Genomic DNA, 18,418 nt, shown 5'->3' with positions numbered 1-18,418 from the left:
GAAAAACAACAGCATGCTCACTGAAAAGTACATTTGAAAGGTGCTGTATTTTAGTAGAGTGGAAATAAAGTCTCTTCTAGAGATGTAATTAAGGAAGCAAAATTGAGAATGAATATGAAAATATCATATGATGATAATATAATATATGATAAAATCAAGAAGAGAGAGGAAATTGAAAAGATAATGGAAAGAAAGAAAGAGCAGAGAAATTGAGGAAACTTTTTGCAAGTATTTGGTTACCGCGCCAATTGCCATCTTTGGAATTATTAGGTGGATAAATTGAGCTGGTGATAGAAATGCAGTGGAGTGTGCTTACGTGTACTATAGCACCTTGTGACCAAAAAATCATCAGGAAGATTTGGCACAGCACCACCAAACAATTGCTACCATGTCATATGACCAGTGTACAGATGCACACCTTGCACGCAAGGGCCTGGCAATCCCACAGCCCCACGTTCTCTTTTCTACATACTGTATTTGGGTGTAAATAGTGGATGTCATTGCCATTTCTCCCACTGTGAAGGACTTCTGCTCACTTTAACAAGACTCTTTTCAGACACAGCAGTACCTCTCAAATCCTTATTCCTTACAGACGTGACAGGTCAATTGGTTCTTCTCAATAAGAAACCTACAACCATGCACACTTTTTTCTTGCTATTGTCGGTGTGGATATTCACTTTTCTACTTCCTGGTTTTCCCTCTGCCTGCCTTCTGGGGTTTTTTTCCTCAGCATTTGATTTCCTCAGCACTTGATTTTCTTCCTGGGCTGGATTCCAAGGTGCTTCTGTTCTGTGTCTTCCTCTGTTTTTCTGGAACTGAAAGGTCCTACTTTTTTTTTTTTTTTTTTTTTTTTTTTTTCCAGCCCTCTGCTTCTCATTTATAGTATGTAAATCACAGAGCAAACTCTTGTTCCACAAAATTACTTCTCCTTCAATGTACAGACCATTAGTCCTCACTGCTGTCTCGGTCTTATATTACACAGTATAACAAGTTCCCAGCTGCTGCTTTGGGGCTCCATCCATCTTTTGCAACCTCCCAGCCTTATTTCCTTTCTTGTGCAACCTCTGTCACTCATTTGACTTCACAGTTAGCTGTTTCAGTATTAATCAGAAAACAACCCCTTTTTAAAGCCTCCTGATTTAGCTTGCTCACTGGCAAGGGTCACACATATTAAAGACCGGGCACAAAGGGAACAATGGGAGGACTCGGCTAAGAGTGAGAAGTGGAAGGCACCCACCTTTTTGAGCGATAGTGTGGTGTTAGACTTCTTAGCAGTAAAATGAACTTTTTATTTTAAGGAGGATTTCGATGAGACTACTGAGATGATTTAGGAGTGCAAGGTTACCAGAGGGATGGGTCCCTTTCCTCCCAGTCCAATGGTATCAACTCAACTTTTGTGCTCCTTCCTAATATTTCTGTGATGTTAGGGTGAATCAGTTCAGTTCACTAACGGGGCAGAAAACCGACAAGAAAAAAAAAATACAGTTAGTTCTGTGTGAGGTCAGTAAACTGAGTCACTCACTGAGGAATCCTAAGCAGCAGAGCCAGCCCTTGAGAAAACCAGGAGTGCCTCGCTTCTCCACAGGAGAAATGGGGAGAGCAGCCTGTTCCTTTTGGCAGCAGCACCGAGCTTTTAGGTTGACTCACATGCCCCATTTAAATCACTAGCAGGGGATTTGCTCTGTAGACACGCCTGTTCGGAAGGCGGCTGCCTGAGAATCCTGTTGCCCTCGCAATATTTCTCTCTTTTCTGTGGCCCAAAAGCATTCATCCCCATCTGGGATTCTCTTTGTTTGCATCTGTGAAAGGTTGGATCGTTTCTTTTTATGGGTTATTCAGGGTCAAGGCCTGAATTAATTTACACTCTCTGGAGGTTATTCCACGCTTCTGGAATCCTGTCACCACCAGCATGACTGCAACTTTTTTTTTTTTTTTTTTTTTTTCTTCTCTCACCAGCTGTAACCTTAAACGCAGTTATATTCTTCCTTTGTCAACAGGCAAAACCAAACCTTCCTGCAATAAATAGTTTTGTGAGCTGCAGATATATGAAGTCCTGATTTGTTCTGAGTTTCTCACTTTTTTTTTTCCCCCCTTTAATAATTATTACATTTATCACAGGATAGGTTGGACAAAGGACCTCAGGAGATCATCTTGTCCAACCCCCTCGGCAAGGCAAGGCGAGCTAAAGCAGGTTACAGAGGAACGCGTCCAGGAGCGTTTTGAATGTCTCCAGAGAGGGAGAATCCACGACCTCTCTGGGCAGCCTGTTCAGTGCTCTGCCACCCTCAATGTAAAGAAATTCTTCCTCATGTTGAGGTGAAATTTCGTGTGGTGTAGTTTGTGGCCATTGCTCCTTGTCCTGTCGCGGGGCACCACCAAAAAGAGTGGAAAAGAACTCGGTCTTGAGACTTTTCTCTGCATAATGGGACATTCATAGCAAATCTTTTCCTTTGAGGATTTTCTGGTGTTTAATACGTCCTGTAACCATTCTTGCCCTCTCCTCAAACCAGCCCAGGTCGCTTGCGCGTTCCCCAGGAGCTATGGGAGCAGTGCCGGGCAGCGCTGCCCGCGGCCGCGCCCGGGCTGCTCCGCACGGCGGCAAACCTCTCCCGCCGCGGGCATACATCCCCGTCCCGCCCGTCCCGTCCCGTCCGGCGGCAGGGGGCCGGTTGCCGGGCGACGCTCGGCCCCTCCTCCGCGGCGGGGCTGGGCCATGAGGTAATGGCCTCCGGGGGGCGGGAAAGGGAGCGCTGCGGCTGCCGAGCCAGCGGCCGCCGGGGTGGCCGCCGGCGGCGTTCCGTGCCTCCCGCCCCTTCCTGCTGCCTCGCCGGCGGCGGGCGGCGCCGCAGCCCCCGAGGTGTCGGCGCCGCCCCGCCTCCCGAGGAGGCTGCGCGGCCGGAGGAGCCCCGCGCCCGGCAGCGGCGGCGGAGAGCGCCCGGCGGCCGCCACACGTGCGCTGCCGCCCGGCCCCAGGGGCTCGCAGCGCTCCCCGGGCGCCGCTGGAGAGCGGGGAGCTGGAGCGGCGGCGGCCTGGCGGGAGAGACCCGGGAGGAAGAGGGCACATGAGGCGCCGGCAGGAGGAGGGAGAAGCAGCAGCAGCCAGCCGGCCACTGCAGCCCCTGCGCTCTGCCCGCCCCGCACGCCGCGGCCTCTCGGCGGCGCGGGCAGGGGGCGAGCCGTGAGGGGGGAAGCAGCCCGGAGGTGGCCGCCGCCGGCAGCGAGGCTCCCCCGGCCCGCGGGGCCGCCGCCGCCCGCGGCCCGCCGCCCGGGGGGCCCGGAGCGGGGTGAGTGCGGCGGGGGGACGCGCGGCGGTCCCGGGCCCCCGATGGCCCGCCGGTGGGCGAGCGGGCGGCGGTGCGCGGGAGAGGCCTGCGGCGCCCGCCGGGCAGCGGAACGGGGGGGGGCAAGGTGCAGCCGCTCTTCCTTCTCCTCGGGCCCCTCGACCTTCACAGCCCGCTGGCTCGGGGGCGGGCGCTGCGCCTGGCTCTGCTGCCTGTGCTCTTTTGTCCCTTCTGCCCGCTTAAAGGAAAGGAGCACATGAGTGGAATTGCGTACCGAAGGTCAGGAGTCGCTCGCAGAATTGTGCCTCTGCATTATTTACAGCTAAACTGCTTCTGTTCTCCGATACGAGGGCCCCTGCATGCAGAAGTAGCTTTTTAGCTGTCGCAGAGGGACCTGCAAATACTGACTCGGTTTTTTTTCAGTGTTGGGGATTATGGATAGTTTTTGGCAGCGTTCCACTGTTTAAAATGACTAAAATGTTCCATTATGGTTTTTAGCAAGTTTACGATCTTGGTGCCTCTCTTGGTTTGCATCTGATGACTTTGAAACCTCATCTATAGGTGAGGTCTTTTTCAGGTGAGATTAGGCAAGAATTAGGAAATTTCCAAAGACATGGATCATCTGGTAGAAAGTGGGAGCCAGCGTTCATGTTCTTCCTCTCTCCGACTTCAGGAGAAGTCTCCGTGTGGACACTTATTTTCTGCCTTGGAATCTGTAACCTTATTTGAACCTTTCAGTCCGTTGAGATTAAGTCGTGGGAGTAATGGTTTTTGCAATCAGGAAAGCAACAGAAAAAAAAAAAAAAAAGGTAGACAACAACAAAAAAAGTTAAAACCAAACAACAGTTATGATGAGCAGTTTGCCATATGTGCCTGTTTTACCGCTGTGTGTACACAGTTGCATGTACTGTTTGTAGTGCCCTGGCCTCTGCCTGTGCTGGAATTACTCTGGGTTTAAACATGTTTGTCCTGAGTAGGGCTCTTTTTGAGTTACCAGAAGAAGGCTGGAGGAGGGAGTGTTGTCTCCAAGCCCAGGGACTGTATTTACAAAACTCTGCCTTCTCTGAGGCACTGTAACCTGTTTTAACTGAGTCAGAACAGCCAATGATGGCAATAAGAAAATTATATTAAGCCATTAAGCTTCTCTGTTTTTCAATGAGCCATCATGGCAAGGAAGGAAAACGAGGACAGTACAAGTCCTAACAGAAGGCAAGTTTTCAGCTTTTAATGTGACCTACTGAGTGAGGACCAGACATCTGTATGAACAGATAGAATGGATAGAATTTAAAATTCTGTTGAAGTAAAACAAGAGTTTCTGTCAGTTTCGTGAATGGACTCCCATTTGCCAGCTGATTGAGCTGCATGATGGATGACAGTAGTGGGAAGAAGTAGGATTTCTGGATCTAGTGCAAAAAAATCCCATACCAGATAAAAAGAATCTGTTCATCTTTTGGTCAGTTATGGACAAAAAAGTCCTACTTGGAACTTGGTGTCTGTTCTAGAGCACTGGGCAGCACAACAGTATGCCAAGGAAGCATCATTGTGATTAGGCATGTGCATGTATATATGTGGTGCCCCATGTTTGATACGTGTTTGCTGGAAATCCCAGTGAAATATCCAGCAGCCTCTGAGCATCTGACTAGTTTAATCCAGAGTCCTGACTAATGAGGCAGGACCAGGATGTGATACACAAGTTTTGCCATGGATATTAATGGATGGTAACTTGGCAGTCGGTTTGTGGAATGCAGGTGAGAACTGGTGGAAGTAAGCGAACTTTTGCATGTAGCAGAGGGCAAGATCAGATGGGAAGGATTTGCCTGGAACTGGGGGGGAGAGCTCTTTTTGTTCCTCTCTGCTGCAGCTCATGCCTGAGCTCCTTGCTGCTTCACACGTTCTGTCTCCTGCAGCAGATTACCAGCTGCTTTTGTAGAAGTAATTTGATCCTAATCTTTCAGTGTGCTCTGAGGCTTTTATTTATACTCTAGCCAATCTGCTTTAGGATAGAATAATGAGATTAGTATTGCAGAAATTAATGCAGGTTAAATATTTCTGTTTTAAATGTGTACTTGATCAGTATTATTGTTTCTTACTGTTGTTGCTATAATACTGAAAAAATGCTATAACTTCCCACTCTGTCTACTGTGATAGACTGTAAACTAAATGCAAGATACTTTTTTTTTTTAGATAGCTCTGTAGAAAGGATTCTTAGAATGAGTGCTATTGAGGCAGCTTCAGCAATATTGAAAGGCAAGAGGTTAAAACCAAACCTTTTACTCTTCCTAAAAGCTGTATGCATTTTTCTTCATAACAATTTCCTAAGTTATTTATAATTTTCCTTGAGAGAGGAGAGATAATTAAGCGAGAAGGCAATGTATGAGTTACATTTGTTTGAAATGCTTTTCTTTCCTAAGTCTTTAAAATTTTGTTGATTTCCAGAGTTGGGGTGGTTTAATGCTCCTTCTGCCAGAACCAGAAATAGCATTTGTAGGACATAATTTGTTTTGGGTTGTCTGGATGTTGTATGTTGTGGGTGATACTCAAGTCATCAGTTGGTGGTTTCTTGTTAATTTGCAGAGAATTGTGTGTTCTTTGTTTAAAATTATGAACCATATCACTTTCCCTCTGCCTTAGTGAAAATGAGTGCCTGCTCTACTAAGTCTCCAATATTAGTCTGGTTACTTAATTGGTGTATCTTTGAACAACCCTGTTTTAACTCTTATGAAGCTGTAATTTGACTTCACACATTACTTATTTCCCAATACTTCCATATTAATGCAAGAACAGCCAGACCAGTAGAACTGGTCTGTGTTGTTGGGAGTCATGATAACCACAATATGGAAATAGGAGCTGTGCTTTTGCCTGTTGGTCAGAAAAATGTTGATAGGTAAACTTTTACAGCTAGTTGTGTTTTCCTTTTTGAACTATTCATTTTCTCCAGATGTACCTTGCAGTTCTGCCTCTGTTAAGAAGCTTAGTGTTGTCACCAAGACCAACATGAAAGAATAAATACATTTGAATTGCATGTAAAATGACCAAAGGCATACTGGCATCATCACCTGTGATGCTCATGTTGTTCCTTGATTCTGCTGGGAGTGAGATTGTCACTTGTGCCCTTCAGAAAGGCTGTGAGAGGGAACAGATTCTGGTAGTGACTGCACACCAAGTGGCTTTCAGAGTTATTGTAAAAAGATAGTAAGTAGGAGAACTACTTTTGAGTCACTAAATGACAGCGATGGCATGTCAGTGTAAGGCTGGACCTGTAAAACTGGTGTGTGGTGTGCAGTGCCTGTCCTGTGAAGGTATGTTTGCCTGGTCATGTCTGTATCATTAAAACTCCACTGGCAATGCCACTGACACCTTGGAATGCTGCTCCTGTATGGAGGGCTCAATTTTGTGTATTCAGTTGTGGGATCAGTGCTACTTGGAGAGATAAAAATCTTGAGAATGAACTTCCTGTGAACATAGGCTTTCCAAGATACCAGTTGGTGTCTGATTCAAAGCCTTCCTGCTTACTCTGTGGTTTGACTGAGATAGCTGTGAGTTTACAAGCACTTTTATTTTTCTTTGTAGTGAATAGCATGATGTTTCCTAAGTAAATTTCAGGAGTTCACAGATACTATTCTTTGTCTAAAACTGTCCTCTGTTTGAACTGTGTGTCATCAATACTTCTGTTTTTATTGGAGCCTATTGATTACGGTGCAAAAAGTCATGCCACATAGTCATCCTGCTTATGGTTGACCAGCTAAGAGGCTTATTGATAGGACAAACAGATTACCTCAGAGATAATTCTTAGATTCAATTATGTTGGCAGATTTGCTTTAGTTAAATCAGTGAGAGGCCATACTGGAGTTGATTCTTTGCTTTATCTTGCAGCTTCTCTGAACAGGATTGTCTAACCTTGCTGTCCGTTAGACGCTGAAAACCCAAATGAGACTGCAGTTCTATAACCGTCATATTTTTCTTGTGTGTGTTTTTGGGTTTTTTTGGTAATGATACTGATAAATTAATATGTTAGACCCCTGTTGGTTTTGCTTGCATTTATAGCAGAAGTTCCAAACACTGTAGCAGAGTATTAGAAAGGAGGAAGGAAATGTGGGAAGAGCTTGGTTTAAAAGCCCTTGCAAAGTTTCATTTTTGGCTTCTTTTGACCTCAGACCATGCTGCTACCCAGCAGAGCAGATTTTCCCATGGCTGTGGATTCCCTCTTCTATCCTCTTCCTTACAATGGTGTTTGGAATTGAGTCCTGGACCACAGCCAAGAGCTGTTTTTAAGGTTAATTTTCAGATTGTCTGTTCCTGGGCAGCTGAGCAGCTGTTAGCAGGGAGTAAAGGAAGCAATTGTAATAAGTGGATGGGACTTCGGTGTCAGGAGAGAATAGTCTTTAGTGAACATCAGCTAATTTTGGAACTGCTGCACTCCAAGCTCTGATATAACCAAGACTGGTTGTGCGTTGGTAGATGAGATGCTGAGGCTGACAATAACTTGCTGCATATTTTTGTGCTCATGGCATGGTCTTAACTCTGAGCACCTGTATGAACAGAAGAGAGAAATACTGAGCTCTGTAGAAAAGTTGCTTCTTTGGTGGATCACAGTGTGGTTAAGATTGGAAGGGATTTCTGGAGGTCGTCAAATCCAACCTGCCTGCTCAAGCAGGGTCATCCTAGAGCACTTGGCACAGGTCTGTGTCATGACAGCATCTGAATTTCTCCAAGGCTGGAGACACCATCACTTCCCTGAGCAACTTTGGTCAGTGCCTGGTCACTCTCAGAGGGGAAAAAAATGTTCCTGGATGTTCAGAGGGAACTGCTTGTGTTTCACTCTGTGCCCATCACTCTAGTCCTGTCACTGAAAGAACCTGTTTGTCTTCCCTCCCTGCAGGTATTTATACCTTTTGGTGAGATCTCCCTAAGCCTTCTCATCTCCAGCTGTCAGTCACAGCTCTCTCAGCCTCTCCTCATGGGAGAAATGCCCTGGTCTTCTTTCTTTGTCTTAGTGGCCAGTTGCTGTCCCCTCTCCAGTAGGTTCATCTTTTTCTTGTACTGGAGGACCCAGAACTAGACACAGTACCCCGGGTGTGGCCTCACCAGTGCCAACTCGAGAGGAGGGGTGACCTCTCATCTAGTTTCCCAGTTAAAGGCAAAAGTATGTGAACCCCCGCTCTGCTATGTAATAATTCCATGCTTCAAACGAAACACAGAAAAACTGCTCATCATTAGTTTCTCAAGGGAGTTGGATGCTGAATTGACTTGTTCCATTTTTAATAGAAACCAAAGGTTAGGAAAATGTTCATAGAGTGGTGACTTCTGTAGCCCAGAGAGGAGGAATGAAAACTGTGGATACATTGAATGAGTTACATGTGCCTCTTTGAAAAGCTTAGTTGACTACTGCAAATTGGAATCAATCAGTGCATTTTTGCATATATGTTCATGTAAATTCTAAATTTCATCTTTTTTTAAGGCAGCTGCTGGTAATGTCATTGGAATCTAATTTCAAGCAAGTCAGGACCATCTACGAATTATGTATGGTATGACAGCAGCCACAATTTGGTGTCCTAGGGGGACTGAAGTGCAGTTTTGTTTCAGGAGAGAGGTTTTTTTGTTTTGTTTTTTGGTTTTTTTTTAATCTCATCAATGCTTGCTGTGGGAAATGAAGACCTTTACTGTTCTCTTTAATGTTTATGTAAGTGGAGCTTGTGTTACTAACAACATTGCCTGTCCCAGAAAACCTAATTTCATTATCAGATACTGCACAGTTGCATACATCACAGGGGAGCAGCAGATACTCCTCTGCAGTAAGCAGAAACCTTGCAGTTCAATTCCGTGCAAACCTATTGCCACAGTGAAATCTGTAAAATTAATAGAATTGCAAGGCATTGGAACACCTCAAAATCCTTAGACTGTCCTTTAAACCTGTTTTAAATGGAATTTCTTTCTCTGCAGCCATGTCTGCTCATAGTAGCTGTTTCTGAGGAGGTATTAAACACTGTTGATGTAAAGTGATGAGGTGGAAATCAGTCTTTCTTTTAGCATTTGTTTTTGCAATAGATCTGCTGCTGTAATCATGAATGGCTGCGCTGTCAGAAAGAAACTGTGGGCTTCTGTTCTGCCCAGGTAGTACTGCAGTAATGATCACTTCCAGGTATTTTTGGAGGGGGTGGAGACTAGGATTAACCAAAAATACTACATTCTTGGAGCCTTTGGTCTTGAGATGAATTCTGCAAACCTGCACATGTGAAGGCCATATTAAGATGAGTCCTTTATGCCTGTATTTTCTGAGGCTCATATAATGTTGTCAAGTGGTAGATAAACATGTTATGGCCTGACCCAGTGAGTTGTGACTGACCTGAGAGCCACAGGTTTCCAATATAAGGCAGTCTCAACTGAAAATGCTTATTTTGATTGTCTGAAATGCTTGTAACCTTTGGTTACTCTTGTATTTGCTCTTGAGAATTTTACCCTGTAGTGGCTTTCTCAAAAACTGGTTTTGCAAGACATCAAAAGTCATTAAAATGAAAAGGCAGAGAAAAGTTAAATATTGCATTTTTTTGGCTGAGTCCTTTGTCCCAAAGTCCAGAGAGATGTGTACTGTCAAACTGTTGGATGTATGTTGTGCTGTCATTTTTTTTCCTGCAGGGAATATTGATTTCTCCATGACATTAACTTGTTCTGCTTTTATCTATTAAATCAGGTTTCATTTAGGAACCGTTGTACCTTAGGCAAATGCAACTTTCCTAAATACTTTGCCCTTTAACTTTGCAAAGGCTGCAAAATGTTCAGTGTGAACTTCTAATGAATCGAGTTTGTTTCAGCATTCATAAATCACAAAAGTCAGTCTTCTCTTACTTAGCAATGGATGAAGGGGGGCAGCAGGATCAAAACATTTGAGACAGTTCAAGAGTTCATGCCAGTACTGGAATTAAATCCAGTTCTTGTGAATCTGTTGAGAGGCTATCAGTCTCTTGGGGTCAGTGGATTGGCACATTCTTTATCTTTTTAGGGCCTGACAGGGGATGTGAAACAGGCAGCAACCTCAGTAGACATGTGTGCTGCACCTGCACTTTTTCCCCCTACATTGCTAAGGTTGATGAGGTGCATTACTAATTCTCTTACAAAAGGAAAAATTCCAGGTCGCCCAAAAAACTTTGCTTTCCTTGAGGAGTGTATGACTTGCTCATGTAATTTGAGTGCATTTTACAGAAGCTTTAAGCACATGTCTGGCAGATGGGTTGTGCAGGATAGGGTGATGCTACTTTTGCAGAAGTTTAGTAAAATAGGTGGACAGTTCAGCTGATGATGGGATATTGCTATGAAAAAGATCAGTGTTTGGAATGGGAGCATGCTTTTCACAGGCTGGGAACAGAGCACTTCCAAGATACATTGTTATCTCACTTTGTTCACTGACGAATGTTCAAGGTAAGTCAGTCTCATTTTCTTGAGCCTGACTTACTAACATCCGCCATCCAAGAGTAAACACTGCACCCATTTTGTACTGTTTATCAGCTTTCAGAGGACACCTGCTGCATGTTGACATAAAGGAAGAAAACTGGAAGGTTTTCTCATTGATGTCCTTCTACTGAATATCAGGAAAGAGAGGGGGGGAATATGGTTTTTTACTTAGAAAAAAGGACCATAATATTTTTTGTTTTGTTCATGGGAGTATTACTGTCTTTAAAAGTGTAAATATAGGTAACTTTTATGGAATGAGTAATGTCTTAAATCTAGAAATGTTTGTATGTAAAGGCAAAGATCATAACCAAGTGTAATTTGAAGACAATAAACATAGAGTTAAAACTTCACAGTGGTTACCTAACTAATGAAGAGTGCTGTGCCCTGGTGGAAATGGCATACAGATGTCACTGCATATTGGGTGTGGATCCTGAATATGAGACTGGATTTCTTAAATACAGTGTGCATGATTTCATTATGATCTTATTTCATTCTTAGAGGAATATTTTGTCTATTATTCTTGCTCCTGAATGGTTGTTGAATAGACCTGACAGGAAATTTATCGTAATGATAGGACCTTAAATGATACACACAGAGAAGCTCTGGATGCCATGTTTCTGGAAGTGACCAAGGCCCAGTTGGATGGGGCTTTGGGCAACCTTGTCCAGTGAAAGACATCCCCACCCATTGCAGGGGTTTGGACCAATTGACCTTTAAGATCCTTTCCTACCCAAAATATAGCTATGACTGTGAAGTGTGACTATGAATGTTTTGGGGTTTTTATCAAAAAGTAGGGTGAAATGCATTATATTGATCTATATGAGAATTTACAGTAAGAATTAAGAACTAAAATGAGTTTCTTTTATTTATTAAAGTAAAGCTGATACTTCCTTAAACAATTTCACATGACTTGATGACTAGTCTTTAGACGGAGGTTTCAATTCAGGTGGACAAAACTGTATTTCTAAATACTCCTTATTGTTCATCATAGTTAGTTTTTTCCTTTAAAAAGTTTTGGGATTAAAGCCGACCTTTCTTCCTTTCTACCAACTAATAATGGATTATTTCTTGTATTTGTAAATCTAGCAAAGCTGCTCTTCCAGTAGGTATGAATTCAACAAGAACAAAGATGTTTCTTTCCTCTTCTGTTGCCAGTCAGCTTGTCAGCATCAGTTTCATATGGCTGTGGGATTATCTGGGCAACCAAACCTCACTTCTTTGTAACTGCACAGAAGGCTTTTGCTTTAAAGTCTAGGGTTGATTGATACTTGTGTAGGATCTGTAAATTCTGGCTCTGGATGTTCATCTAGTGGTGTCCCTCAGCCTTGTGGTGTCATGATTAAGCACACACATGAGTTAGTGCGCTGGTGGTTTGAGTCCCAGCAGGGATTGCTATTTTTGTGGCAATGAAGCTTGGAAGAATGCATTGCAACACCAGTAGTTGAAAGCTCACATAGCTGAATCCAATGTGGTGCCTGTGAGTGGTTTGACTCCCCCACATCCCCTTGGCTTAGCCTTTCCAGCCAGGTTGCATTCCTGATTACACTGATGTGGGGTGGAAGAAGCACTGATGTCTGTGAGGAAAAAGGAGCAATAGGGATATATGGCTCCAGGGTAGGTGTGCAGTAAGGTGACAATGTGCTTTCAGGACAGCCTACACTAATATTAGCTAGAGGTGACTGGGAAGGCATGTGCCTGAAGCCTGTGCTTCTGTAACCAGATGAGCCTGGGCTCATAGTTTGCCATCTCTGCTGGGATAGTCCTGCCTTGCCCTACCAGCTGTGTGTTGTACCCCTTTGTCCACACATCCTTTGTACTTTTGAAAATTTGGTTAGATTTCCTTAGTTTTAGTTTTATTGCTAGCTTGAGTTTCTTAGGGAGTTAGATGAATGGTGGAGATGGCGCAAAGGCGACACAGGAATGTGCAGGCGAGGCCAATTAGTGTTTAGTTTGCTCTAGATGTATAATATCACACCTTGTATTCAACCTGTGCCATTAAGTTATATAGGTCTCTTTAAAAATGAGAGTTAATTAAGTTATGTAGGTCTCTTTAAGAATGTGAATTCATGCCATCAAAATGGAATGATTTGTTAGTTATGTGGGAGTTTTTGTTTTGTGATTTGTTAGGGTGTTTTTGTTTCGGATTTTTTGTTAGTTTGTTTTCTTTTCTTAATAAAAGAAAGCCAGCAACATGATTTTTGTACTCTTGGTTAGCAGATTTGTACAGGGAGGATTGAATACCCAGTCCTGTCTCTCTTATCTGTTAAATTAGCACTAATTAGTTTGTCAAGAAGGCTGAGAGGAAATTCCTAAATGCACCTAGGAGCAAGCCTATTGTTTTGATCCTATGACCAGCAGGAATAACTTGAAGATAAAACATGATATAATGTTGCAGTGGGAGAAATGAGTAAGAGGAAATAGGAGGGGCTGCATAGTCAGGAAAATGATCAGTTTATAACATGACTTGTTATAGCAGATGTAATACAGTTTTCCCTTTTCTGTTCCTCAAACCTCTCCCTGGATAAGGTAAGAAAGCAGTCGTTATAATGTGCGTAATGGAAGTTTTTTGGGTGTTCTTTTTATTTAGTGAGCCCTTAAACTGAACAGTTCTAAAATACTTAGTTTGAATTTCAGATATTGTGAAAGTATGAACAGGGCTTCAGCCTGTTATGCCTCTGATGTAAATCCTACAACAGATAATTCATTTCTCTTCTGAGTGGAAGCTAGTAGTTCCTGATTGCCCTGATTTCTAACTGGGAACTGTTGTTTGCTTTGTGATACAAGACCTACAATCCAGCAGTGTACCAGCTTGGAACTGAGTGTATGTGAAGCTAAATGATAGATTTTGGGAAGGAGTGCTTTGGACATTTGGTTGTTTAATGCTATAGTCCATTACCACCAGAGAATTGAAAGGAGTTTGAGATCTGAGAATATTTTTCTTTAAGGGCGCTGTAGATATTTGCAGGCATCTTATATGAATTCTTATATTTTGGATCATCTACTTTTTCTCTCTGTTTTTTATCAGTTTCTTCTTTTTTTAACCTGTTTTTTTTTTCCTCTGGCTTTGTTTTGTATGTGAGGTGTTACAGAGTTTCTTATATCTTCTCAGTTAAGACAGCTCCAACAGAGAAATTTGCAATCCTTTTTTTTTTTGGCCTTCTTTTTCTTAGCCTTCTTTTTCTTCAAGAGACCTATTATTGGTTTGTAAAGTTCTTGGAAGTAACAGACTTTTGAAAAAGAAAAATTAGCAAACAAGGTTAAATGGAACCAATAATATGTATATAAATTTCTATTTAAGATTTAGCTCTTAAAATAAAACCCAAACCCAAAAAACTGTTTTACAAATTTCTTTTCTAAGTACCTTTTCACAAAAGATACCAAGAAGTTGTTGTGGTGGCCAAAAGAAGTTGTGCGAACTAACTGTATTGCCTATCTAGCAAAAATTCATGAGGTGCCTGCTCAAATGAAACATTTCTGAAGAAGTAGATTAAGTAACATTTTGGAGAATAGATTTTAATGGAAGTTGGAAAATGGGATATTTACAGATCTAAGTGCCTATCAGTTAGAAGAAACAGAATATGTCCCTGTAACTCAGGAATGACTCCTTGAATAAAGTCCAAGTCACGAAGATGTGCATTACTGGTTTTGAGGAGGTTGGTTGCTTGCTTGGCTTTTGTGTCTTGAGGGTTATCTTTGCCCTTTTGGGAAATAATTGCAGAAGACAGCCAAGTGAGTGTAGATTCAGCACAGTTTGCCACTTATGCTCTGTAACACCAAACCCAGACTTGAGTCATGAGGGTTAAACAGGATGTTACTTGTTTCTTTTTGTTAAAGATACCTCTTGCCTTGCCTGAAATGAAAAAGGTGGAGGAGAAAAGAATTCAGTGATTGGGTAAGTGTGTGTTTTGAGGGAGGGGAGTAGAATTTGGAAGAATCTATTTCATTACAAGGCATGATGTTTGATCCAAAATAGCCAGTATTTTGGCTTGGCAGTCTATATTGACCTCTGGGCTTCTTGCTTTTTAATTAAAAACAGAACAAGAAGCCCAAATCACTGTTACTGGATACAGAAGGGTAACCTGCCTGAGTATAGGTAGTATATACAGTATGTCAGCTGTGGAGGAAAAAGAGTCTGGAATCCTTGACAGAGTCTGGAATGTTTGACACCTGAAATATGTTATCTGAATTACAGTCTCCTGGATCTTGCATGTTGCAGTTTAGGGACCATGTCAAAATGTCAGCAGCTGCTTCTACATTTGTAGTGTTGACAATATGACCTTCAGGTTAAGAGATCTCTGCTGACGTGAGTTGCACCCAGTGTGTTTGTTTTACTCTGTTTGGAGCTTTTGTAGTTGCATACTTCCAAATGGCCACAAAGCAAATGAGAGCATGAAATAACTGTCTTTTGCACTTGCAAGAGGCTCTTCTAATACTTACGCACTGATGCTTCCTTTTTTTTTTTTTTTTTTTTTGTGCCCTGGGGTATATTACTTTGTGGTAAAGCACATGTGCAGCTTAAATGAGAAGAAGGCAGGAAAGGAGCAAATGTATTTCTTGGCAAATGTATGTCTTTGTACTAGTTAACATTCGTACCTGGAAGGATGGGTTTGCAAGTGGGGGAATTTGATGGGAGGTGTTTTAAAGAGGAAAGCAGATTTAGTCTCTTTAGCTGTCTCAGCTCAGTGCTGGTAAATGCAGCTGAGCATAGTGATGTTGCCTTGGGTTTTTTGTCCAGGTTTTGCTTCTTGTATGCAGACTATGTTCAAGTCAGTACAAAGTTGCAGTAATGTGAATGTGCTATCCACTTGTATCCAAAAAAAAAGGTTAACACTTATTCAAGATGGGGATAGCAACTGGCAGAAGATTCAGACATGGTGATATAGGTAATTATTGCATGGTGTGTGCTTCAAGGGCTTGTTACTCACTGAGCTAAGTTTAGCCAAGTCACTTTCACTGGAGCCTATCACCTCTTTATATAAAATGATAGCTGGTGTGACTGAAACGTAATTCTGAATATTAAGGCTGTTCAGAGTAGGTGTCTGTTTCATTACCTAAGTTTAGTTGTGGCTTGGAAGGCCTCTAGTATACTTCATAGCTGCACTGCGATCTGATGTTATTTGTGAGCTTTGTGATGAGTTTATCATGTTAGAACAGGTCCACCATCCATCCCCAACTTTGGGAGACTGCGTGCAGCATTACTGTCAGAGACATCTTTCCAGAGAGATGGGAATCAGGCCAGGCAGGAATTATTACAGGTCGTGGTAACTGTGTCCATCAATGACTGCACTTTGGAGTTATACAGTGTTTGCATTGTGTCTGTGTTTGTCCTATGACAGACTTATTTGTCTTGCACCTCAGCCTTAACTTCCTGAATAGAAAAATACAGATTCTGTCAGGGCAGCTGCTTAATGAAGGCACATCTTGAAATACTCAGGAAGAGAAAACTGTTTTCTGGGAAAACTGCAAGTTGCTGAGTGGAAAGATATAGCATGCAGATGGGCTAGAAAGCATGCAGGTTATGATTCCTGGCCTTTTCCTGATCAGTAGCCTGATCTTATGAGTAAAGCAAGGCTGAGCACCTGGAAACTTTATGCAGATATAATTGTATTGGCTGAAATAGTGCAGATAGCCTGGGTCAGTGTCTTTGAAGTGTGGAAGTACTAGCCCACTTATAAAGACTCCTTGTCTCTACCTGCTTTCTGTCATGAACTTACAGCTGCTGCATGTAGCGCCAGAAATAAGGGATGGGTGGGGGGGTGGAAATTGGGCTTGTAGCAAGTGAGGAGCCAAAATCTGGAGGCAGCAGTAGGTATGTGCCTGCTCCAAGCCAGCAGTTACAGGCTGGCTTACACAGGAGAACTTTGTTAGTTCTGCAAATTGTTTGTGACTCCAAGAGATTATGCTTTTTTTGTGAACAGCCGCCCTTTCTGCCAAGTTGGACATCATGTGTCTTATATGCAGCTACTGTATCTGTTACACAAGCGACAGCACAGCAACAGTAGACTTCTTTAATGCGTCTGATGTCAAATTTATTTTTAAAAAGCAGTGTAATTCATTACTAGTGCCAGCCCAGATATTTGCTATGGCCACAGTCAACACTTGTGATACAGCTGTTGCTGCCATTACACACTGAGCTCCCCAGTTGGAGTATAGGGTAAAACTGAAGTAGGTTTTTCTTATTTGCAGTCAGAAGTCCACAGTGTAACCACATAAATGCAGCCTTCTATAGCTACTTGTGTTGTATAGCTGTTGGGATTAAGAATTTATGGTCAAACTGTTGTTGTTTGAGGCTGTATCTTTTCTTTCTATAGGTGCACTTCTGCTGCAGGGTTTTGTTTCTCCACTGATGTAGTTTTTGCTGACATTTAGACTTTGTTTGGAAAGGTAGGACAATTTGCCTAGTTCCTTAAAATCCGCTTTTTTTCATAGTCAAGTCAGAAATAAGAGCATATGTGTAGTTTAGTTGCTCAATTATGGTCTTGATTTGAGAATACTACCTAGAATGTGTCTTTATCTTACAGCTCCAAGAGGAGTTACAGATCACAGAGAGGGTAGTAGAAGGAGTAAAGCATGTAACTGATGCATGGCTGTAAGCATGTTTGTCATAGCCACATTGATTACTGTAGCTGTGCTGGTCTTGTTTTGTCCTTTCTCAGACTTTGGTGCTTTTATGCAAAACTAATAAGTAACTTGCTCTGCATTTTCTCTTTTCCTTTGTTGTTCAGTGATGTGGTACAAATTAAGAATGATTATCTGCTAAATGTCTCTTCTGTTAAGAGGGCCAATATTGCAGGGCAGTGTGGGAATTTACAAAGCGTTGCCTTTCTCTGCTTTTGGGATTTGTCTCCCCTCTCTCCCTCACGAGAAACAGGAAAGAAAACATTTTCCGATCAGGATATTAGTGTCACATTGACATTTTAGAGTAGTCAGATTAAATGGGTTGTTCTTGGAATTTGGGGTTCAGTATTCTGTCTGTTGTTACTGTGGATACAGCAATTTGCTAAAGTAGCCACCTCTTCCTGCTTTGCCGGTGACTAAATGTGCCTTTCATGTGTCCACCTGCACACCTTATATTAAACTGAGCTCATTCCCATTGTCTGCTGGAACCTACCTACATGTTTTATAGATGAAAGAGTAAAGGAGTCAGAGTGTGGACTGAAAGGAATGAAAGTCTCAAAACCCCGCACCCAGATACTGCTTTTTTTGTTCCCACCTCCGGAGTTGCATCCTTTGGGCATGGAAAATCATAGACTGAAGAGCACAGCACTCAGAATATGGAACTCTTTAAGCTCACACTGAGTCAGCATTGGGCTCTAACAGGTATTCATCACCCATATGTTTTAGGAAACTCTTGCTTTTTTTTGTGTCTTGAGGGTTATCTTTGCCCTTTTGGGAAATAATTGCAGAAGACAGCCAAGTGAGTGTAGATTCAGCACAATTTGCCACTTACACTCTGTAACACCAAACCCAGACTTGAGTCATGAGGGTTAAACAGGTTGTTACTTGTTTGTTTTTGTTAAAGATGCCTCTTGCCCTGCCTGAAATGAAAAAGGTGGAGGAGAAAAGAATTCAGTAATTTGGTATTCATCGAAAAGGTATTTATCACTCAGGTATTTTAGAATGTTTCTGTCTTCTGCAATTATTTCCCTAAAGAGCAAAGATAATGCTCAAGACAAAAAAAAAAGCAAGAG

General features: G+C 42.6%; 1 protein-coding gene across 1 annotated transcript in view; it reads left to right on the top strand.

Annotated features, from left to right (window-relative positions):
* The first annotated feature begins 3,073 nt into the window (after positions 1–3,073).
* Positions 3,074–18,418, top strand: part of TRAK1 (trafficking kinesin protein 1) — a 129,257-nt gene continuing 113,912 nt past the window's right edge. Inside the window, exon 1 of the mRNA XM_066321321.1 lies at positions 3,074–3,284. The gene's annotated coding sequence lies outside the window, so the exon portion shown is untranslated. The remainder of the gene's footprint in view (positions 3,285–18,418) is intronic.

Source organism: Sylvia atricapilla, chromosome 1 (genome assembly GCF_009819655.1).
Source record: "Sylvia atricapilla isolate bSylAtr1 chromosome 1, bSylAtr1.pri, whole genome shotgun sequence".
In the NCBI taxonomy this organism is placed as follows: Eukaryota; Metazoa; Chordata; class Aves; order Passeriformes; family Sylviidae; genus Sylvia; species Sylvia atricapilla.
Note: the sequence above shows the minus strand (reverse complement) of the source record. Positions and strands in the feature narration are given on the sequence as shown.